The sequence below is a fragment of the Hordeum vulgare genome, chromosome 7H, assembly GCF_904849725.1.
Source record: "Hordeum vulgare subsp. vulgare chromosome 7H, MorexV3_pseudomolecules_assembly, whole genome shotgun sequence".
NCBI classification, from domain to species: Eukaryota; Viridiplantae; Streptophyta; class Magnoliopsida; order Poales; family Poaceae; genus Hordeum; species Hordeum vulgare.
The window spans coordinates 241,969,176-241,992,991 of NC_058524.1; positions in this window are offsets into that span (position 1 = coordinate 241,969,176).

The window sequence follows — 23,816 nt, forward strand, 5'->3', positions numbered from 1 at the left end:
ATCACCTCTCGTTATGTTGAGATGGCTATTGTCTCTTGCTTCTTCCTTGCATATGGTAACTATTGGTTGTCTTGACAATCTGTTTTCCTATAAAATGCCTATACATAGAAAGTATGTTAGACTTAGATGTGAATTTCACATGCTTTATGATGCTCTCGTTGTGCTTCAATGCTTGTCTTTTGTGAGAGCATCATTGATTTATCAATGCCTAGCTAAGGGCGTTAAACAATAACGCTTGTTGGGAGACAACCCAATGAATTTATCTTTTCCTTTCTGTTTTGTTGCATCCACACTTTCATAATTCTGTTGTTATTGTGTTTTTTGTGTTTCTTTTTGTGTTTGAGCCAAGCAAAGCCTTTATGACTAGTCTTGGTAATGGTTGTTTGATCCTGCTGGAAAAAGACAGAAACTTTTCGCTCACGAGATGATTTTTCATTTTTATTCAGAAAGAGATTTTGAGTTGATTCTTTTTTCTGCTGATTGATACGCTTTTTTCCCAGGCCTTCGTAATTTTTCATATTTTTTGAGGTACGAGAAGTATACGAAGTATACAGATTGCTATAGACTGGTCTGTTTTTGACAGATTCTGTTTTTGTTGAGTTGGTTGCTTGTTTTGATGAAACTATGGTTAGTATGGGGGGGGTACTAGCCATGTAAAAGTGAGAATACAGTATCCCATCATCAATATAGATGGAATTAAAGTTTGCTACAGTACCAAAAGAAGTGGTAGTTTGTTTTCTTGTACTAATGTTATCACAAGTTTCTGTTTAAGTTTTGTGTTCTGAAGTTTTCAAGTTTTGGGTGATCTTCTCATGGACAAAGAGATAAGGAGTGGAAAGAGCTCAAGCTTGGGGATGCCCACGGCACCCCAATCCAAATTCAAGGACACCAAAAAGCCTAAGCTTGGGGATGCCCCGGGAAGGCATCCCCTCTTTCGTCTTCAATCCATCGGTAACATTACTTGGAGCTATATTTTTATTCACCACATGATATGTGTTTTTGTTGGAGCGTCTTGTATAATAGGAGTCTTTTATTTTTTTGTGTCACAATCATCCTTGTTGCACACCTTTTTGAGAGAGAGAGACATGCACTCATCGTGATTTTGCTAGAATGCTCATAGTGCTTTACTTGTATCTTTTGAGCTAGATACTTTTGCTCATAGTGCTTCACTTATATCTTTTGAGCTAGATACTTTTGCTCATAGTGCTTCACTTATATCTTTTGAGCTAGATACTTTTTCTCTTGTGCTTCACTTATATATATTGAGCTAGATACTTTTTCTCTTGTGCTTCACTTATATTTTTAGAGCACGGCGGTGCGTGATTTGGTAGTTGGCTTCTGCTATGAAAGTAGTCCCAAATGTGCTAGGTACCCAAAGAGGATGCAAAAACCTACATCTTCATGTGCATTGAGTAGAAAGAGAAGCTTCAATTCCTCTCAATTAGTTTTGAGACATGGATTCGGTAATATTAAGAGTTATGTTAGTAGGGTGTTGTGAATCTAGAGATACTTGTGTTGGAGTTAGTGATTTCTGTAGCATGCACGTATGGTGAACCGCTATGTTAGGAAGTCGGAGCATAATTGATCTATTGATTGTCATCCTTTGTGTTGAGGTCGGGATCGCGCGATGGTTTACACCTACCAACCCTTCCCCTCGGAGTATGCGTTTAGCACTTTGTTTTGATTACTAATAAAAACTTTCGCAACAAGTATGTGAGTTCTTCGTGACTAATGTGAGTCCATGGTATAGATGCACTTTCACCTTCCACCATTGCTAGCCTCTCTAGTGTCGCGAATTCTCGCCGGTGCACAAACCCACCAAATTCCTTCCTCAAAACAGCCACCAGACCTACCTACTATGGCATTTTCATAGCCATTCCGAGATATATTGACATGCATCTACCACCACTCCGTCTCATGACTTGTGCCATCACTCTTATATTGCCGTTGCATGATCGTATCCCGGTACACTACCGGAGGCATTTCCTATGGAGTCATCATCATTGTGATCTTTGAGCTGTGAGTAAATAAAAGTGTTATGATTATCATTATTAGAGCATTGTCCCATGTGAGGAAATAAAAAATAATAAAAAAAGAGAGTCCAAAGAGCCCAAAAACAAAACAAAAAGAGAAAAGAGAAAAAAAAGAGGCCTAAGAGCCCAAATGAAAAAAAAACAAAAAAGAGAAAAAGAGAGAAGGGACAATGCTACTATCTTTTTCCACACTTGTGCTTCATGTTAGCACCATTCTTCATGATTGAGAGCTTCTTGCTTTGTCACTACCATATGCTAGTGGGAATATAACTTGGCTTGTATATTCCAATGATGGGCTTCCTCAAAATTGCCCTAGGTCTTCGTGAGCAAGCAAGTTGGATGCACACCCACTAGTTTTCCTTTTGAGCTTTCACATACTTATAGCTCTAGTGCATCTCTTGTATGGCAATCCCTACTCATTCACATTGATATCTATTAATGGACATCTCCATAGCCTATTGATACGCCGAGTCAATGTGACCATCTCCTCCTTTTTGTCTCACAACCACCACCACACTCTATTCCACCTATAGTGCTATATCCATGGCTCGCGCTCATGTATTGCGTGATAGTTATAAAACGTTTGAGAAAGTAAGAGTGCGAAAACAATTACTTGGCCAATTCCGGGGTTGTGCATGATTTACATTAGTTGTGTGAGGATGATGGAGCATAGCCAGACTATATGATTTTGTAGGGATAACTTTCTTTGGCCTTGTTATTTTGAAAGTTCATGATTACTTTGCTAGTTTGCCTGAAGTATTACTATTTTCATGTCAATAGCAAACTATTGCTTTGAATCATACGGATCTGAACATTCATGACACGTGAAAGAAGTTGCAAAGGACAACTATGCTAGGTAGCATTCCACATCAAAAATTTATTCTTTATCACGTCCCTACTCGAGGACGAGCGGGAGTTAAGCTTGGGGATGCTTGATATGTCTCCAACGTATCTATAATTTTTGATGGTTTCATGCTATTATCTTGTCAAACTTTGGATGTTTTGCATGCCTTTTATTTATTTTTTGGGACAAACTTATTAACTCAATGCCAAGTGTTAGTTCCTGTTTTTCCATGTTTTTGACCCCTTTCAGAGGAGATTTTGAAACGGAGTCCAAACGGAGGAAAATCCCCAAAAAGATTTTTTTAGGAACGGAAGAAGATCGAGGAACTTGGGAGCCAAGGCAGGGCAGCCCCGGGGGCCCCACAATCCCCCACCCCGCGGCGAGGGGGCACCATCCAGGCTTGTGGGCCCCCTGGAGGTCCCCTGACCTAGGTCTTTCGCCTATATAATCCCAAAAATTCCAAAAACATCAAGAGATCATCGAAAGTACTTTTGCGCCGCTGCAAGCTTCTGTCTCCGCAAGATCCCATCTAGGGCACGTTCTGGTGCCCTGCCGGAGGGGGGATTCCGACACGGAGGGCTTCTTCATCAACACCATGACCTCTCCGATGATGCGTGAGTAGTTCACCATAGACCTACGGGTCCATAGCTAGTAACTAGATGGCTTCTTCTCTCTCTTGGATCTTCAATACAAAGTTCTCCATGATCTTCATGAAGATCTATCTGATGTAATCTTCTTTTGCGGTGTGTTTGTCAAGATCCGATGAATTGTGGATTTATGATCATATTATCTATGAATCTTATTTGAGTTTCTTCTGATCTCTCTTATGCATGATTTCATATCCTTGTAATTCTCTCCGAGTTGTGGGTTTTGTCTGGCCAACTAGATCTATGATTCTTGCATTGGGAGAAGTGCTTGGTTTTGGGCTCATACCGTGCGGTGACCTCACCAAGTGACAGAAGCGGAAGCGAGGCACGTATCGTGTTGTTGCCATCAAGGGTAAAAATATGGGGTTTTCATCATTGGTTTGAGATTATCCCTCTACATCATGTCATCTTACTTAAAGCGTTACTCTGTTCGTCATGAACTCGATACACTAGATGCATGCTGGATAGCGGTCGATGTGTGGAGTAATAGTACTAGATGCAGAAAGTATCGGTCTACTTGTCTCGGACGTGATGCCTATATGTATGATCATTGCCTTAGATATCGTCATGACTTTGCGCGGTTCTATCAATTGCTCGACAGTAATTTGTTCACCCACCGTAATACTTGCTATTTTGAGAGAAGCCTCTAGTGAAAACTATGGCCCCAGGGTCTACTCCACACCATATTTCCAGCCTTACACTTTTTACTTCGTTGCACTTTCTGCCTTCAGATCTCACTTTGCAAACAATCTTGAAGGGATTGACAACCCCTTTGAAGCGTTGGGTGGAAGCTTGTTTGTGTTTGCACAGGTACTTTGGACTTGACGAGGCCCTCCTTCTGGATCGATACCTTGGTTCTCAAACTGAGGGAAATACTTACTGCTCCTGTGCTGCATCACCCTTTCCTCTTCAAGGGAAAAACCGACGCAAACCAGAGAAGTAACAAGAAGAATTCCTATGCGCCAGGGAAGGACTTTTCTTGCTGCAGCGGATGGATGTGCATATGTGTGGTGGCGTGCATATGTGTCGTGTGAGTGTGTGTGCATGTGGATGCACACATTAGCTTGTGCATGAGGGTCTACCCCCTCATGAAGCCATTCTTGTGTGTGGGTGGGCTTGGGTAGTGCATGTGTATGTGATGCATAGTTTCCTTCCACATGTGTTATTGCCACTATATGTCATATAGGATTCTATGTTGTTTTTCGAGCTAGCTTTGTGCCTGCATGTTACATGAAAGTACCCATGTATTATATATGCTTTTGGGGTAGAATCATCCCAGGAATCTATTGGTGGAATCAGATTTCACTTTAGAGCAACTTCATAAACTCTCATTTTTCTGTCTTGATGCCATGTTTAGAGCTTAGTATCATGTAGTGCTTTGACCCTATGAGGATGAATCCTTGATGTGGCAGTAGTGGGTGAACCCCTCTACATCACGGGGTCTTTGTTTTGCCCATAGGAATTTGTATGCACTTGTTGTGCCTTGTCAAAGTTGACACTTGGCTGAAACTGACAGCTTTGTGAAAATCTGTGATGTTCACTAAGTCTGAGAACCTGCTGTTATTTTTTTCCCTTGTTGTTTTGGTTGCAAAATCTCATCTGTTGGGAATTAGCACATGCAACAAACTAAGGTTTGTGAGCTTTTGTGTTTTTCTAGCTCCCTGTTAAATTTCATGCTTATACACTTCCTGTAGATATCATTTTCAAGGCCACCAAAATGCTTCAGTGCATAAGCTTGTGTCCATATATCATCTAAGATTTTCACTAAGTCCCAGAATCTGTTATTTTTGTCCAAGTTTGTGTCCATAGATCTTCTCATGTGTGATGCCTTTGCAGTAACTTATTGCTCAGGATTGTAGAGCTTTTGGATGGCTTTTGCCTCATATCTTGTTTGGCTCATTCGGGTGGATGTAGGTACTTTTAATGTTGTAGACAAATTGCTATGTTGCTGTTAAAAACAAATTGCATGTTTTAGTTGTTTTGAAGCTTGTGCGGGCATTGTTGATGGTGTGGTGTGATTCCATGCACCACCCCACTTATATTTGTATGTTTGATCATGTGGCAACCTGGAAACACCAGGAGAGTGTCATTGGAGTGTGCTTGTGGTGGATTTGAACCGTAGGACTCCATATCTTGTTTTGTAGTTTTCGGTTGATCCGTAGCTCCGTTCTCTATGTTTTTTATATGTTTTTGCTTCGTTTTCTCATGATGCACATGTTCATGCCATCCTCATGCATGTCAAGATAACTTAGTATGAAGTTCTGTCTAGAAGTTTATCAACTCATCTCATGCATCATATTGTTTGTTGCATCACGTTGTGTTGGTGTTCATTGGCTGTTATTTTATCTTGGGCAGCATAGGGATCGGAGAGCGAGTACATGGATTCGGGAGAGTACGTGTAGGAACATCAAGAGTTGTTCCAAGCTGAATACATCACAGGCAATATGACCGTGACCTCGATACCGTATCTAGCTTTGTTATGCTTAGAATCACGTTTTCCTTCGATATATATGCTCGCTACCTACCACTTGATAAAAATGCCACATGTCATTGCCATGAAACCCAAACACCTTCCCTCCTAGCTAATGTTGTTTGGCTAAGTAGGCTTGCTCAACTTCTAATGAATAGCTTTGCTAGTTGCAGGTGCCAGCTGTCTCATGTGTTAACATGAGTATTTTTTATATCATTATGTTTAAACTGCTATTTAATTAATGCACCTATATACTTGGTAAATGACGGAAGGCCTAGCCTTTTTCCGGGTGATTTGTTCCATTATTGTTGCCTTAGTTTCGGCTACCGGTGTTTGATTCCATAACTGATCGCTCCTAACACGTTCCGGGTTGTTATGGGGACCCCCTTGATAAATCGTGTAGTGTTAAGGCTTGTCCGATAGGACCCAACATTGGTTTTAATTTGCTAATCACCTAATAATAATTTGCATAGGGAATAGCTACCCCGAGGATTTAGTCAACAACCTGGGCCAGTGCGCCTCATGGGTGTTGGTGCAACCCAAAGCAACTTATTATGCTCCCCGGGGCAACTCGGTGTTTTGGCGTGGTAACCATCGCTCATCCGTCGTGTCCTGAGACTGAGATACGCGGCTCTTATCGGGGTCGTGACTGTCTTACCTTAGCGGCATATCTTGCGTATAGGAATCCCGGTGAAACTTTGGGTCTCCTCAAGGTTGAGGTTTTCCTCTAAGGAATCCGACGAGATCGCGAGATTCGTGATAGAGGATTACTTTGCGGCTCGTGGCAGTTTGTGATGGACTAGTTGGAGCACCCCTGCAGGGTTTAATCTTTCGAAAAGCCGTGCCCGCGGTTATGTGGCAAACATGGATAATTTGTTAACATCCGGTTCTAGACAACTTAAAGTAACTCTAATAAAACTGCCAACTGTGTGCGTAACCGTGACTGTCTCCTTCGAAGACCTCTCTACGATCGGGAACACGGTGGGGTTATGTTTGACGTAAGTAGGTGTTCAGGATCACTTAGTGATCACCTAGTCTTCGAACGCTCGCGTAGACCACCATATCAAATACTCTAATCATCGTAAGTTAGCCACCATACAAGCTTAGTATGCTGCAACCTAAACAATAAACCTTCCTCACCTAATAACTTGACTAGATTCGATACCAAGGTCATCCGATTGTTGAGTCCCCGTGGCTCACAGTTTAGTACAAAACTCCCAACAGGTACAGGTATGCCCGACGCAGGAGATCTTGATGGCACCCAGCTGGCGTGGCAGTACGATGAGGAGTCTGACCGGCTGTACATGAACTATCCGGAGGACTGAGGCCGTGGTCGTGATCGTGGGCCAGCATGCCGGATGTCATAGTTATTTTACTTGTTTCATGTTGTCCGTAGTGGGGCTAAACTTGCTCTGAATAATTGTGTGGTTGTAAACCTTATGTTATACTATGTCAGATGGCATGTGTATGCCCTACTTGTCATTTTCCAGATATGTAATGTTATGATTATCTCGCTTGTGAAACGTTTAGATGCGCCTCTTTCCCTTTTGAGGCATCACCCCCAAAATAGGAAAGGGCCGCATCTTAGTCGTTACAAGTAGGTAATCAGAGCCTTACGGCCATAGGAGCCTTTGTGTGATCGAATTTGGCCGAGTCGAGTCTAGTAAAATGTTTTGAGTCTTAGTTATATCGGAGAGTAGGTTTCTTTTTTCTCCTCTTCTATGCTCTAGTGAGGTTCTCGACTTAGGAAATCTTAATTCTACTCCTCTTCTCGCTCAAATTTTTTTTAGGATCACACGCGTATTTTGAAATCTATATGATATCGATGTGATGGAGTTCTGTCTTGGTGCCTCTTGTCTGACTTGATTTCTTCTGGGGAGTTGAGCTCCAGGGGATTCTTGTGCACATCGCCGTCATTCAGATTTCTTAGTATCTCAGGTCGGAGGATGTTCGTAATTGCTTCAATACTAGTTGTGACGAGAGGAGTCCGGCTTCCCCAGTACTCGTGCAGAGAGTTCCGGATGTATCGCCACACTTTGTATCGTTGTGATCATGAGGGTCTGTAGTAGATGAAGGTCCGAGATTCTGGTTATGTGTTGACGGATGTGATACACTGGAAGGGTTAGTATAGGAGTTGTGTGAACTATTACTCCTTGTATCCTTATACCAGATTGCATGACCAGATATTTCGGAAATTCATAGGTGGGATATCAAGTAGTGACTTATAGGACAATCTTCCTGCAGATGCATGATGTGAGGTTGGGATTCGACATTCAGTGGGTACGTTTGTTCACGGTCGTCTTAGAACGGTTCTCGTTGTGTCTTAAAGAGTCCTTGTAGCTTGCTACGACTCGATGATGCTTCGTAAGTCGTGTGCACTGCCTTGCACAGGATGGCTACTGTAAATTCCAGCCCGTGCGATCATATCCATGAAGATATCAGATGGAATCTCTGTCATACATTTGTTCCGAGCAGTTCTAGCTCATACTTGGTTTGCAAGTGGTCTTTAATCAGATTTTGTCGAAAGTCGCTTTGAGGAAGCATTCTTACTATTTTGTTCGAGTGCAATTGCTAATATTCTTGTTCAGATATTCCTGCCTTTTGATTCAGCCTTACCTTCAATATTATTCTCTCGGCTAATGTGTTGTCCGTCTTCAGGATGGCTCCACCAACTCGTTAGAATCCGGGTCGTGAGGGTGCTGAGATGCCGCCACCACCCCCTCCACCTCCTCTGCCGCCGCCTCCTCCCGCACAGGCTTGGCAAGCGGTGATGGCTGCAACAAATGCTAACACTCCTATGTTAATCCAGCTGTTGCAAGAGGGAAGCAGAGGTTGTCATGCGCTTTTGTAGTTGGATGCACAATCCCTTAATGCAAAAGAACGTCACTTTATATTGCCCCTTGTGATAAAGAACTTTATTATGCAGTCTATCGCTCTTATTTATTCTATATCACAAGTTCGTATAAAGTTTATTTTCCTCGCACTAATAAATCGCACATATTTAAAGAGCAATTTTTATTTCTTGCATCGATGACAACTTACTTGAAGGATCTTAATCAGTCCATACGTAGGTATAGTGGACTCTCAAAGCAAAACAGGGTTAAAGGTTTTTGGATGCACAAGTAGTATATCTACTTGCTGCATAAGTTTTTGGCTAATATGAGGTGGAAGCAAGCGACAGATGTTGAAGGATCTATAACCATATAACTTCTGTTCGGATAAAAAGCAAACATAACTCATTACGTTGTCTTCCTTTTCCAACATCAACTTCTTAACATATAATATTTTAATGAGTGCTCACAATCATAAAAGATGTCCAAGATAATATATTTATATGTGAACCTATCTTTCTTTATTACTTACTTATAATTGCAATAGTGACCAATAGCTTTGTTTGTCAACTCACAACAAATTTGAATCGACATAATTTTTATATGTGAAGTCATCACTCCCCGTAAGATCATTATGTATGATCTTTTGCTTTTATTCTATACTTCTTTCGATTTCCTTTTCTCAAGATCATAGCAAGCAAGCAAAGCCCTAAAATCAAAACTTCTCTTTATTATATAACTCTCGGACTTGCTTACATAGGGGGAACATAAAGAAAATTAAAAACTAGATCACACTAAAACTTTATTCTACTAGATCAGGATATAACCAAAAGGATCGAACAAAGAAAAACAAACAAAGTAAAAGGTGTGATGGTGATACGATACCGGGGCACCTCCACCGAGCTTGGCACAAGCCAAGGGGAGTGCCCATACCCATGTGTTTAGTTGTCTTTCTTCGAAGGTAGTAATGTTTGTTAGGGCATAGTTTATGCCTAAGTAATTTTGGTGATTGATGACAGTACCGCAAAGGACTAACCGTGTGTGTTAAGATTTCAGATAACACACGTCAACGTCACAAGACGACTCGCCCCCTATTTCATGGAACATAAGCATGATGTACTCTACGATTCTCTTTATTTGAGTCATAGGAAAGCCGTACTATTAAGAGGGGAACCGTAGTGGAAAGGTTTGGGTGGAATCAATCTTGCACGCGCACACTTCACCTCCTTTCCCCCTTGCTGGCAACTTTGGAGTGGCTTCCGCCTTTGTGTGTTTCTCTTCTTTGCAAATGGTCCCTCAGCGGTAGTACCGCTGTTCCTAGCGGTAGTACCGCTAGCCCTAGCGGTAGTACCACTGGAGTGCTAGCGGTAATACCGCTGCAGCCAGCGGTAGTACCGCCCCTGGTCAGCGGTGGTACCGTTGTAGGAGCTTAGTACCGCCTTCCTAGCGGTTGTACTTGGACGGACCTTTTTGCGAAGACTTTCTTGGCGGTGGTTGGCCCGGTAGTGCTTATGCACTACCATGGGCCCAACAGTAGTACCACTGCAGCCAGCGGTAGTACCGTTGGAGTGCTAGCAGTAGTACCGCTGCATCCAGCGGTAGTACCGCCAGGCACGGGCTGTGAGTGGAAAAACGGTTGGTTTCCCCCCCCCCCCACTATATAAGGGGTTCTTCTAGCTGTGGAACCTTATCTCTTACCCTCCCAAGCTCCATTGTTTCTCCCTAAGCTCAAAAGTGCCCGATCTCTCTCCCTAGCCAATCAAACTTGTTGATTCTTTAGGGATTGGTTGAGAAGGCCTAGATCTACACTTCCACCAAGAGAAAAGTTGATTCCCCCACCAATCACTTGCGGATCTTGTTACTCTTGGGTGTTTGAGCATCCTAGACGGTTGAGGTCACCTCGAAGCCACATTCCATTGTGGTGAAGCTTCGTTGTCTTGTTGGGAGCCTCCAAGCTTTGTGTGGAGTTTGCCCCAACCTTGTTTGTAAAGGTTCGGTAGCCGCCTTCAAGGGCACCTATAGTGGAATCACGGTACCTTGCATCGTGCGAGGGCGTGAGGAGAATACGGTGGCCTTAGTGGCTTACTGGGGAGCATTGTGCCTCCACACCACTCCAACGGAGACGTACTTCCTGTCAAAGGGAAGGAACTTCAGTAACACATCCTCGTCTTCATTGGTTCCACTTGTGGTTATCTCTAACCTTTACTTTGTGAATGCTTATGTTGTTGTCTATCTCTTACTTGTCTTAGTAGATCTTGTTGTTAGCTTCATTATGGTTGACCCCATTGTTGTTACATTTGTGAACCCGTATGTTGTTTACCCTAACTTGCTAAGATTAATTAAAAAGTGGTCGTTGCCTATTCACCCCCCCTCTAGTCAACCATATCGATCCTTTCAATTGGTATCAGAGCCACGTCTCTTTATTAAGGGTTTCACCACCCGAAGAGTATGGAAGGCGAAGAGGAAATTACCCATGGGCAACCCGAGGCCATGGACTTGACTTCGGTCACTAGGGACGACTTGAATACGGCTATGGCCGCCCTCAAGACGTCCTTGACGAACGAAGTCAAAACCATGCTTAAAGAGTTAATTGAGGGATTTAAAAGTCCACCCGAACCGGCGTTAGTGGTTAAACCCACCATCACCGATTCGGGGGCCAATTCTTCTAAGGAAGCAGCTAAAGGTATGCCACCTTCCTCATCTCACGAAAAGGATGGGATTGGAACCTATGCCTCAGTTCCACCTCCCATGGTCTATGGAGGACCCGTTCCCACACCGCGTCTTAACCCTGTTGGTCCTCCTCCTAAGCTTGTGAAAGGTGACTTTGCTAACTGGGTATTTTCTATTAAGTCTCATTTGAATCACAGCTCAACAAACTTGTGGAGAATCATCGAGCAAGGATATTATCCCCATGATCCAACCAACCTCACTCCAAGAGAAGATGCAGACATTCAATACAATCACTCCGCTCTGTTTATTCTCCAGTCCGCAGTGCCACCTGAAGATCTTCCTCACTTGCGTCCCTTCACTTTGGCCAAGGATTGTTGGGAGCACGTTATGGTACTGTACAAGGGAAGCTCAAGCATTCAACGATCCAACTATGAAGTGATACTTGATAAGGCCGATGAGTTTGTGATGAAGGAAGACGAGGACCCTCGTGATCTCTATCGGAGGGTGACTGCTATTGTTGTGGCACTCAAGGATCATGGGAGCAAGGATGTGGATGATACATGGGTCAAGCGCAAGTTTCTAAAAGCCATCATGCCTTTCAATAAAGCCATGTCATCTGTCATTCATCAGCGACCAGACTTCCACTCCTTGTCTTCCAGTGAAGTGTTGGATGAATTTATTGCAATGTCAATCATGAACGAAACATCTGACAATGCACTTGCTCATGTTCGCTCAAAGACAACTTCACCCAACCTTGCGTTAAAAGCAGAAGCAACGTTTGAAGAAGAAGAAGAGGATGAGGAAGAGGAGAGCTGCCCTGAAGACACAAAGTATGCCTATCATGAGCACATGGCTCTTGAATCAAGGCAATTCTGGGGCAACAAGAGGAACTCAAGACCCACCTTCACCAAGAACAACTCGAGTGGGTTCAAACCCAAGCAACGAGTGAGGACATGTTATAACTGTGGTAACGTGAGCCACTTCGTGGCCGAATGTCCCTATGAGAAAAGGGAAGACAACGGGGGCAAGCTCATTCGCAAAGACAAAACCAAGTCATTTCCATTCAAGAACAACTTTGTGAAGAAACCCCACCCAAAGGGGATGGTGGCCCTTGAAGAGTACCCTTCCGATGATGACGATGATGATGATACAGTGGCAACGACAACTGTTGCTATTGCCTCTACCTCTCCTCAGAAGGTGTCTCTCTTCAACGCCCCCAACGAGAACCACATCACCAAGTGCCTCATGGCAAAAGGTATCAATCAGGTAACCCCCATCATTAAGACCAACATCGCTACTGCTCCTTCATTGTTAAATTGTGTTGATGATAGTGATGTTGGGGAACTTAATGAGCATGATCTTGACAAGTTTCTGTGCACTATTAAGGGAGAATCCAAGAAGCACTTTGTTGCTCTCTTGGAACAACTGAGTGAGGCCAATGACCTCATTGAGTATCATGAGGAGACCATCTCCGAGCTTCAGGGACACAGTCATGACTATGCCGATGAAATTGCTAAATTATCTATTGCTCTAGAAAAGGAGCGCACTCTTCGTTTGGCTCTTGAGGAGTCATACAACGATGACTACGCTAAAATGCAAAAGAAACTAGATCATGATACTGTTCTTACTCGTATGCTTAAGTCTGAGAAGTATGCGCTTGGGGTTGGCCATGAGAGACTCAAAGTGGAGTTTGACACACTTGACAAGGCCCACAAGGTCTTGAAAGGTGTTCATTTCTCTCTGAAAGAGTCTCATGATCAACTCCAAGCAAAGCTTACCAAGGAGATCTCTACTTGTCCTCCCTTTGTGTTAATTGATAATGCTTGTGCAACTAATCCCTGTAGTGAGCATGTACATCTTGTGGAGGAAAATGCCAAGTTAAAGGAGAAACTTGAGAAGGGCCTTGTGGCATGCATACAAGGTGAGAAGAGCCTGAACGACCTCTTGAGCACTCAAAAGGGTGTTGTAGGAAAGGAGGGACTTGGACTTACCTCCAAGTCAAAAGGAAAAAGGAGGAACAGGAACAAACGATCTCCTACCCTCATGGACATATTTGTCAAAGAGGGCGAGGGGACTCAGGAGGTGAACAGGAACAAGGTAGACGATGGAAACGTCAAGAAGGGCAAAACCATTCCTACTAACACAGCAGACAAACTCAATTCTTCTTATGTCTTATGTCGTGCTAGTGATGGGCATGTTTATGCAGATTTGTTGGTTCCTACTATGAGTACATTGAATGGGCTATCTGGGTTCCTAAGACCCTTGTCTCTAACATGAAAGGACCCACTAAAAAATGGGTACCTAAAACCAAGCCTTGATCTATTGCAGGAGTTTGGTTCCGATGGGGTGTCATGGTTGCTCGATAGTGGAGCAACAAATCATATGATCGGAAGCAAGGACTTAGTGGTGGATGTGCACCCTTCTCCATCTATGCCCACCCATGTGCAATTCGCCGATGCATCCTCGTCAAAGGTATTGGGATTTGGTAAGGTGGTCGTCTCTCAAGAGTTATCTATTGAGAAGGTCATGCTTGTTGAGTCTCTTGCCTACAATTTACTTTCAGTTCGTCAACTTGCAATTATCGGTTTTTCCACATTCTTTAATCTTGATATTGTGGTCCTCCTGTGGAGCAAGACTCTTAAAGTAGCCTATGTTGGATATGTCGAAAATGGTCTTTATGTGGTAAACTTCTCAAAGCGACCCACTAAGACCGCGACGTGTTTAATGGCTAAAGTTGATGTGGGCTGGCTTTGGCATCGCCGATTAGCTCATGTCAATATGAGATCTTTGCAAAGTCTTCTAACAGGGGACCGTATTCGTGGACTAACAAATGTGAGTTTTGCTAAAGATCGTGCTTGCAGTGCCTGCATTGAAGGAAAGATTAATGAAACTGCTCATCGTCCAACGACTCTCATTTACACTAAGAGGCCATTGGAGCTCCTCCATATGGATCTTTTTGGCCCTCCATCATTTGACAGTCTTGGAGGCAGAAAGTACTGCTTGGTGATTGTTGACGACTACTCAAGATACACCTGTGTATATTTCTTCAAAAGGAAGAGTGAAACTCAACAAACTGTCATCAACTTTGCCAATGAAGCTCAACGTCAACATGAAGCAAAGATCTTGATGATTAGAAGTGACAACGGCACCGAGTTCAAGAACTACACCTTGGATGAGTTTCTAGGTGATGAGGGAATAAAACATCAATATTCAGCACCATATACCCCTCAACAAAACGGCGTGGCAGAAAGGAAGAACCGGACCTTGATAGACGCTGCAAGAACAATGATGGCGGAATTCAAATCTCCATATAACTTTTGGGTAGAGGCCATCAACACAGCATGTCATGCATCCAATCGGCTCTATATCCGCAAAGGCTTGAACAAGACTCCATATGAGATTCTAACTGGAAATAAACCCAATCTCTAGTACTTCCGGGTATTCGGTTGTAAGTGTTTCATTCTCAAGAAAGGTGCACGTTTAGCTAAATTTGATTCTAGAGCACATGAGGGCATCTTTGTTGGTTATGCTACAAACTCTCATGCTTACCATGTCCTCAACAAGTCCACCGGACTCATTGAGGAGACGTGTAACATGGAGTTTGATGAAAATAATGGCTCCCAAGTGGAGCAAAGTGGTCTTTGTGATGTAGGTGATGAAATTCCTCCCCAAGCCATAAGAAGAATGGAGATTGGTCAAATACTCCTCATTGAGGAACCCCTTGTGACCGAAGGAGAAGGACAATGCTCTACTCAAATGGATCCATCACCCCCACAAGCCCCACACGCTTCCGATGAACAAAGAGAAGACTCTCAACAAAATGAACAAGCTCAACGTCAAGATAAATTGCCCAACAATGATGATGTGTCCCATGATATTCAAGCACTCACCCAAGGCTCCGAACCTGCTCATGATCAAGATCAAGTGCAACCACGAGATCCAGACCAAGTAGAAGCACAAGATCAAGATCAAGAGCAACCACAAGTACAAGGACAAACAAGTGAACCTGCTCAAGTCGAAAGTCAAGATGATCAGGATACTGTCTCACAATTCCCTTCTGCAGCACCAACAGCCGGTGCCAAGGGAGGCTCAAGACGCAAGGGCAAGCAAAGTAAACAAGTCGATGCTCCCCAGTTATCCAATGAAGAACTCTTGGAGCGTCGAGCAGCCAAGATTGCGAACAAGCTGACAGTCAAGTCACATCTTATGAAGAATGTACTTGGCAGTTTAAAAAGGGGAGTATCCACCCGTCAACAGATTTGGAATTATTGTGAGCATCATGCGTTTGTTTCGTATTGTGAACCTCAATAGGTACAGGAAGCGCTCGATGATGAGGATTGGCTTATGGCCATGCATGAAGAACTTAACAACTTCGAGCGTAACAAAGTCTGGGATTTAGTGCCAAGGCCAACGGAGGAACATAATGTCATCGGGACCAAATGGATATTCAAGAACAAGCAAGATGCCAATGGGATTGTGATTTGAAACAAGGCAAGATTGGTGGCTCAAGGCTACTCCCAAGTCGAGGGTATCGACTACGGTGAAACCTTTGCCCCTATTTCTCGTCTAGAATCTATTCACATGTTGCTTGCATTTGCTTCTCATCATAACTTCAAATTACAACAAATGGATGTGAAAAGTGCCTTTCCTAATGGTCCTTTAAATGAGTTGGTCTATGTCAAACAACCCCCAAGATTCGAACATCCCAAGCTCCCCAATCATGTGTACAAACTTAATAAGGCACTCTATGGCCTTAAACAAGCCCCACGTGCGTGGTATGAGTATCTTACTGAGTTGTTACAAGATCGTGGGTTTGAAATTGGGAAGATAGATCCCACTCTTTTTACTAAGAGGGTTAAAGGGGATTTGTTCATATGCCAACTATATGTTGATGATATTATCTTTGGCTCTCCTAACATTTCTTTCAATGAAGAATTTGCTGCACTAATGACTAAGAAATTTGAGATGTCCATGATGGGAGAGTTGAAGTTCTTCCTCGGGTTCGAGATTCAACAAGGCCTAGAAGGGACCTTCATCAAACAAGCCAAGTACACTCAAGACATGCTCAAATGGTTCGAGCTTGAAGATGTCAAACCGGTCAAGTTCCCCATGCCAACAAGATGCAAGCTTGACAGTGATCCTAATGGTAAAGTAGTGGATCAAAAGGTATATTGCTTCATGATTGGATCCCTCCTTTACCTTTGTGCATCTAGACCAGATATTATGTTGAGTGTAGGGATATGTGCACGGTTTCAATCCGCACCAAAAGAAAGTCATTATATGGCTGTTAAGCGAATCTTTCGATATTTGGCTCATACCCCAAACTTTGGCCTATGGTTTCCCAAAGGAGCAAACTTCAACCTAGTAGGCTATTCTGACTCAGATTGGGCAGGAGATTGTGTGGAGAGGAAGTCAACTTCTGGAGGATGCCAATTCCTTGGTCGCTCACTGGTAAGTTGGTCTTCAAAGAAGCAGAATTGTGTCTCTCTATCATCCACTGAAGCTGAGTATGTGGCAGCTGCAAGTTGTTGTGCACAATTGCTATGGATGAGGCAAACTTTAAAGGATTACGGTGTCACTTGTGACAAAGTGCCTCTTCTATGTGACAATCAAAGTGCTATCAAGATTTCCCTCAACCCAGTGCAACATAGCAAAACCAAGCATATTGATATTCGCCATCACTTCATTCATGAACATATCAAGCTAGGTGATATTGAGGTTCACTTCATCCACACTGAAGAGCAACTTGCAGATATTTTCACTAAGCCCCTAGATGAAGCAAGGTTCCGGGAGTTAAGGCATGAGCTAAATATCATTGATTCAAGTAATGTGGATTGAAACTAGGCACATTGCACCTTACTATGCATTCTATCTTGTTCTAGATGTAGGCATTCTATCTCAAACATAGGTGGCCTCGGCCACCGCCCCCACCTTTCTCTCATATGGAAGAAAGGATACAAAATGACAAGTAAGTATATTTTGCTGGTGCTATCTTCTTATTTTCACTAACTTGTCATTTGCCCACGTCCTTCTCATCTCCTAGGTCCCGTTGTGCCAGGGGTAGCGGTACTACCGCCAGGACCCCAGCGGTACTACCGCCACGGGTAGAGGTACTACCGCCAGGACCCCAGCGGTACTACCGCCAGGGGTAGCGGTACTACCGCCAGGACCCCAGTCTACCACGACCTAACTAGGACATTTTTAGGGCTGTTTCAAGGGGGGCGGTACTACCGCCAGGGGGAGCGGTACTACCGCCAGGACCCCAGCGATACTACCGCTGCAACCAGCGGTACTACCACCAGGTAGCGGTACTCCGCCAGGACCACAGCGGTACTACCGCTGGCCCGTACCCCTTGGGCTATATAAAGGAGGGGGAGCCCGTTTTTCCTGCCTCTTTCTTCTTCCTCGTGGCTCCTCCCTCCCCAACCCCGAACTCCCCCTATTTGGATCTCTATCCATGGAGCCCCTTCTCTCCGTTGAGTTGGAGGGTTTGCTCCACTTCTCCTTCCTCCTCCAAGTGCCATGGACCCCGGTAAAGCTCCTCCCTTTCTTCTCTTGGTTGATGTTTTCTTGTTCTAGGGTTAGGAGCATTGGTGGTTTGGATCCATGTCTTTGATATTGTGCTTTGTTCTTGGATGACATGAAGGAGATATTTGAGGGGAGTGTAGGTCCTATGATTCTTTGCTTTTATATTGCCATGCCCTAGGATTTTCATGTTTTAGATCAAGCAATTCTTCTATTTTTTGGATTAGATATAAAACTTGCATTCTCTTGACTAGGCATGTCCTTATTTAGATGGTACTTGTGATCGTCATGTGGTTAGGGTTGTGGTGGAGTTCTTAGTGATTATACACAGCCCATGGCCCTCGTAAATTCCATGTAGCCATCTCTATGGGTTCTTTTCATATTCAGATCTGAAAATCAAACCCCAGCGGTACTACCGCCAGGACCCAGCGGTACTACCGCCAGGGGTAGCGGTACTACCGCCAGGACCCAGCGGTACTACCGCCAGGGGTAGCGATACTACCTCCAGGACCCCAGTGGTACTATCGCCAGGTTTAGCGGTACTACCGCCAGGAGGATACTATGTCTTTTCTTTTCATTTGCTTGGCAATGTGTGTTTACTTTTTATGCCTCTTCTTGTTCATTGCCTTGACTCCTTCTGTCGCTCTTTTTCGGTGTGTGATTTGTGTCACAGGTGGTGCTCGCCGCTCGAACCCCCCACGGGACACACAGTCGAAGCATTATCGCAATCCAGAGGCTCCAGAGGGCTCCGCCACTTCCGGTCTGCAACCCAAAAAGAAGTCCATCAAAAAGGCTGCTCACAAGGACAAGGGGGTCAATGTTCGCACTATGCCCCCTAAAGATTTTCTGCGGGTCCGCACCCAAAATCACTATCTCCAAGAGAAGGTTGTGATCAGGAATGTCGAGCATGTTTGGGAAACGGATCACTGCAGGATCTATCATGACATCATCAAGCATTTCAAGAAGAGTTTTGTTCCAGTTCAGTGGATTGACTTGGCTCACCTTCAGCGGAACTTGGATTACTTTGGTGACGCTCTCTCTCTGATTGACAAGTTGGGCATTAAGGAGATCATCTTCTTCAAGAAAGACTTTGATCCAGATGTTGTTGCCCAGTTCTATGTCATGGTTCACTTCTCGCCTGATGACAAGCGCTCCCTGGTTTGGATGACTGGGACTCAAAAGATGACAGGTTCCTGGCGTGAATTCATGGCATTTCTCAAGATTGATTTTCAGGGAGCTGACACTCCACTTGGGTCGCGTCCTCATGCTGCAGCTTCCACTGATAGGGCCCCCGCCAAGGACAGGTTGCAGCAACTCTATGTGAAGAAAGGTGTGCTCCCCACGCATCTAGATATCATGCATTGGATCTTCCGCAGCACCCTCTTTCCTTGCATTGGCAACTTCGACGAGGTACACGGCTCTCTGGCTGAGTTGCTTCTGCTTTGTGAGGAGGCTATGACTAAGGAGTCTGCCCCTCTCGATATTTCTGATGTGATATTCAGTGAGCTCTGGAACTGCATCATGATGCGCAAGGTTCCCATCTACGGGCCCTACTTGTTTGCCTATATTCGTCAGAAGTGGCAAGACACCTATCCGCTTGAGGTGTTCCACCTTCAGGCTGATTACGTTGTGCACGATCCTATCAAGCTCCGCATCAAGGACAAATGGGCCAACCCATCAACTTCATCTCAGCACATGGACACTGACACAGAGACTGCTGCTGACAGAGGAACCGCTTCTCAGTCCCGCTCTTCTGCCATGCCATCTTGGGCCGTGAAACTGCAGGATAAAATGAAGACTCTCTTCTGTATGCAGGCTAAGGGACAGTATCAGACGCACGTGGCCCATAAGGAGAACCGTCAGAGGCACAAGCGTGTCCTGAGGGCACTTGATGTTGACATCTCCAGCGGATCAGAGGATGACATCACTCTAGAGTCTGCTTGGATGCGGGCTCAAGGTTACCAGTGGTCTGATGTAGAGGAGGAGGAGGACAATGAAGCGGAGCAGGACGATCCGGATGCTATGGACGAGTCTGGAGATGATGAGGATGAGGAGTGACCACCTGTGTCGTTAGGTGTACCCCTTTTTGGTGTCTTGTGCCAAAGGGGGAGAGAGTCTAGGAGCTGGATATGATTTGAGAGTTGAACTTTGCTTAGCTTTGCTTATCTTTCGTGTTTGCTTTGAACTTGGTTTGCTTCTATTTCGCTATCTTTGCTTTGTGTGACGTCAGACATGAACAAGTGTGAGATTTATTTCCATCATATGCTGTGAGTCATATGCTCCTTATTTTCATATATCTCTATCTTTTTGTTCATATGTTATTCACTATGCAAATCCGGTATTGTCATCAATCCACCAAAAAGGGGGAGATTGTTAGAGCATAGTTTATGCCTAAGTAATTTTCGTGATTGATGACAGTACCGCAAAGGACTAACCGTGTGTGTTAAGATTTCAGATAACACACGTCAACGGCACAAGACGACTCGCCCCCTCTTTCATGGAACAGAAGCACGGTGTACTCTACGATTCTCTTTATTTGAGTCATAGGAAAGCTGTACTATTAAGAGGGGAACCGTAGTGCAAAGGTTTGGGTGGAATCAATCTTGCACGCACACTTCACCTCCTTTCCCCCTTGCTGGCAACTTTGGAGTGGCTCCCGCCTTTGTGTGTTTCTCTTCTTTGTAAATGGTCCCTCAGCGGTAGTACCGCTGTGCCTAGCGGTAGTACCGCTGGAGTGCTAGCGGTAGTACCGCTGCAGCCAGCGGTAGTACCGCTAGCTGGCGGTAGTACCGCCCCTGGTCAGCGGTGGTACCGCTCCAGGACCTTAGTATCGCCTTCCTAGCGGTTGTACTTGGACGGACCTTTTTGCGAAGACTTTCTTGGTGGTGGTTGGACCGGTAGTGCTTATGCACTACCATGGGCCCAGCGGTAGTACCGCTACAACCAGCGGTAGTACCACTGGAGTGCCAGCAGTAGTACCGCTGCAGCCAGTGGTAGTACCGGTGGAGTGCTAGCGGTAGTACCGCTGCATCCAGCAGTAGTACCGCCAGGCACGGGCTGTGAGTGGAAAAACGGTTGGTTTCCCCCCCCCCACTATATAAGGGGTTCTTCTAGCTGTGGAACCTTATCTCTTACCCTCCCAAGCTCCATTGTTGCTCCCTAAGCTCAAAAGTGCCCGATCTCTCTCCCTAGCCAATCAAACTTGTTGATCCTTTAGGGATTGGTTGAGAAGGCCTAGATCTACACTTCCACCAAGAGAAAAGTTGATTCCCCCACCAATCCCTTGCGGATCTTGTTACTCTTGGGTGTTTGAGCATCCTAGACGATTGAGGTCACCTTGAAGCCACATTCCATTGTGGTGAAGCTTCGTGGTCTTGTTGGGATCCTCAAAGCTTTGTGTGGAGTTTTCCCCAACCTTGTTTGTAAAGGTTCGGTAGTCGCCTTCAAGGGCACCTATAGTGGAATCACGGTACCTTGCATCGTGCGAGGGCGTGAGGAGAATATGGTGGCCTTAGTGGCTTATTGGGGATCATTGTGCCTCCACACCGCTCCAACGGAGACGTACTTCCTGTCAAAGGGAAGGAACTTCGGTAACACATCCTCGTCTTCATTGGTTCCACTTGTGGTTATCTCTAACCTTTACTTTGTCAATGCTTATGTTGTTGTCTATCTCTTACTTGTCTTAGTAGCTCTTGTTGTTAGCTTCATTATGGTTCACCCCATTGTTGTTATATTTTTGAACCCGTATGTTGTTTACCCTAACTTGCTAAGATTAATTAAAAAGTGGTCGTTGCCTATTCACCCCCCCCCCCTCTAGTCAACCAGATCGATCCTTTCAATGTTGGAGTTCTTGGTGAAGTTGGAAGCTTATCAAGTTTCCTCTTTAGCATGAAATTTTGTTCCCTCAGATCGTCTACTTCCTGATCGAGCCTCGATATCTTTTGAAATAATTCATCATTGCTCTCCTGCAGAAAACGAGAAGGGATAAATAGAACCTTGGGTTTTATCCTTGTATTTGGGAGGCTCGACTTCTTGAACTCCACATGCATATCTTCGGGTCGAGGCTAGGGAATCTCCTCTTCGTCCGAGCTTTCTTCAGCATACTTCCATATCTCAAGTTCCTCCTTCGAGAACAATCCATAAGGATCTAAGTCCCCGTAGAGCTTGGGATTGGCAAGATAATGCGATACATAGCTCTCCCCATCGGAATTCTGGGACGACATCTTACTCTAAATCTGCTGCAGAAATAGCTCAAAACGAAAACAGGAGATATTGTCATGATACGAAGGTCAAAACCTTTAGGAGATTATATAATGATTTTTTTCCGACCAGAAGGAGTATTCCACAAGAAAATGGAATCTGCAGGGTGCAGAGGGTGGCCACAAGCCTGCCGGGTCCGCCCACGGGGATAGGTCGCGCCCTCCTGGCTTGTCGCCTCCTCGTGCACTCTCAGATTGCTTTAAATTTTCCTAATTTTTAAATATTCTAAAATTTATAAAAATTGCCATTGGAAAAGTTTTGGAGTCGGTTTGCTTATCATAACACATGCCTATTCCTTTTCGGAGTCTGAAATGTTCTGATAGGTCTCCCTAATGTACTCTTCCGGAGTTATGGTATTGATAATATTAGTTTCAACATTTATGGGAGTACCTGATATAAAATGTTTGATTCTTTGTCCATTCATCACTTTTGGATTTGTGCCTTTGGCATTGTTTATCTTGATGGCACCAGAACGATATATTTCCTCGATAATGTAAGGCCCTTCCCATTTAGAGAGAAGTTTTCCTGCAAAAAATCTTAAATGAGAGTTGTATAGCAAGACATGATCACCTACATTGAATTCACTCTTTTGTATCCTTCTATCATGCCATCTCTTAACTTTTTCTTTAAACAACTTAGCATTCTCATAGGTCTCGGTTCTCCATTCATCAAGTGAGCTAATGTCAAATAACATGTTCTCACCAGCAAGTTTGAAATCATAGTTAAGCACTTTAATTGCCCAATAAGCTTTATGGTCTAGCTCTAGAGGTAAGTCACATGCTTTACCATAAACCATTTTATAAGGAGACATACCCATAGGGTTTTTGTAAGCGGTTTTATAAGCCCATAATGCATTGTCAAGTTTCTTAGACCAATTCTTTCTAGATCTATTAACGGTCTTTTGCAAGATCAATTTAATTTCTCTGTTGCTCAATTCTACTTGCCCACTAGACTGACGATGATAAGGAGATGCAATTCTATGATTAACATCATACCTAGCAAGCAATTTACAGAAAGCACCATGAATAGAGTGTGAACCACCATCAGTCATTAAATTTCTAGGGACTCCAAATCTAGAGAAAATAACTTCTTTCAGCATTTTAATATAAGTGTTATGATTAGCACTACTAGTTGGAATAGCTTCTACCCACTTAGTAACATAATCAACAACAACTAGAATATGAGTATACTCGTTGGACTTTGGAAAAGGTCCCATATAATCAAAACCCCAAGCATCGAATGGTTCAATAACAAGAGAGTAGTTCATAGGCATTTCCTAACGTCTACTAATATTACCAATTCTTTGACATTCATCACAAGACAAGACAAACTTACAAGCATCCTTCAAGAGACTAGGCCAATAAACACCAGATTGTAATACCTTGTGTGCATTTCTATCTCCAGTATGATGTCCTTCGTAGGCCTCAGAGTGACACTTTTGTAGGATATGTCTGTGTTCATGCTCAGGCACACAACGTCTAATAATACCATCCACTCCTTCTTTATAAAGGTGTGTATCGTCCCAAAAGTAATGTC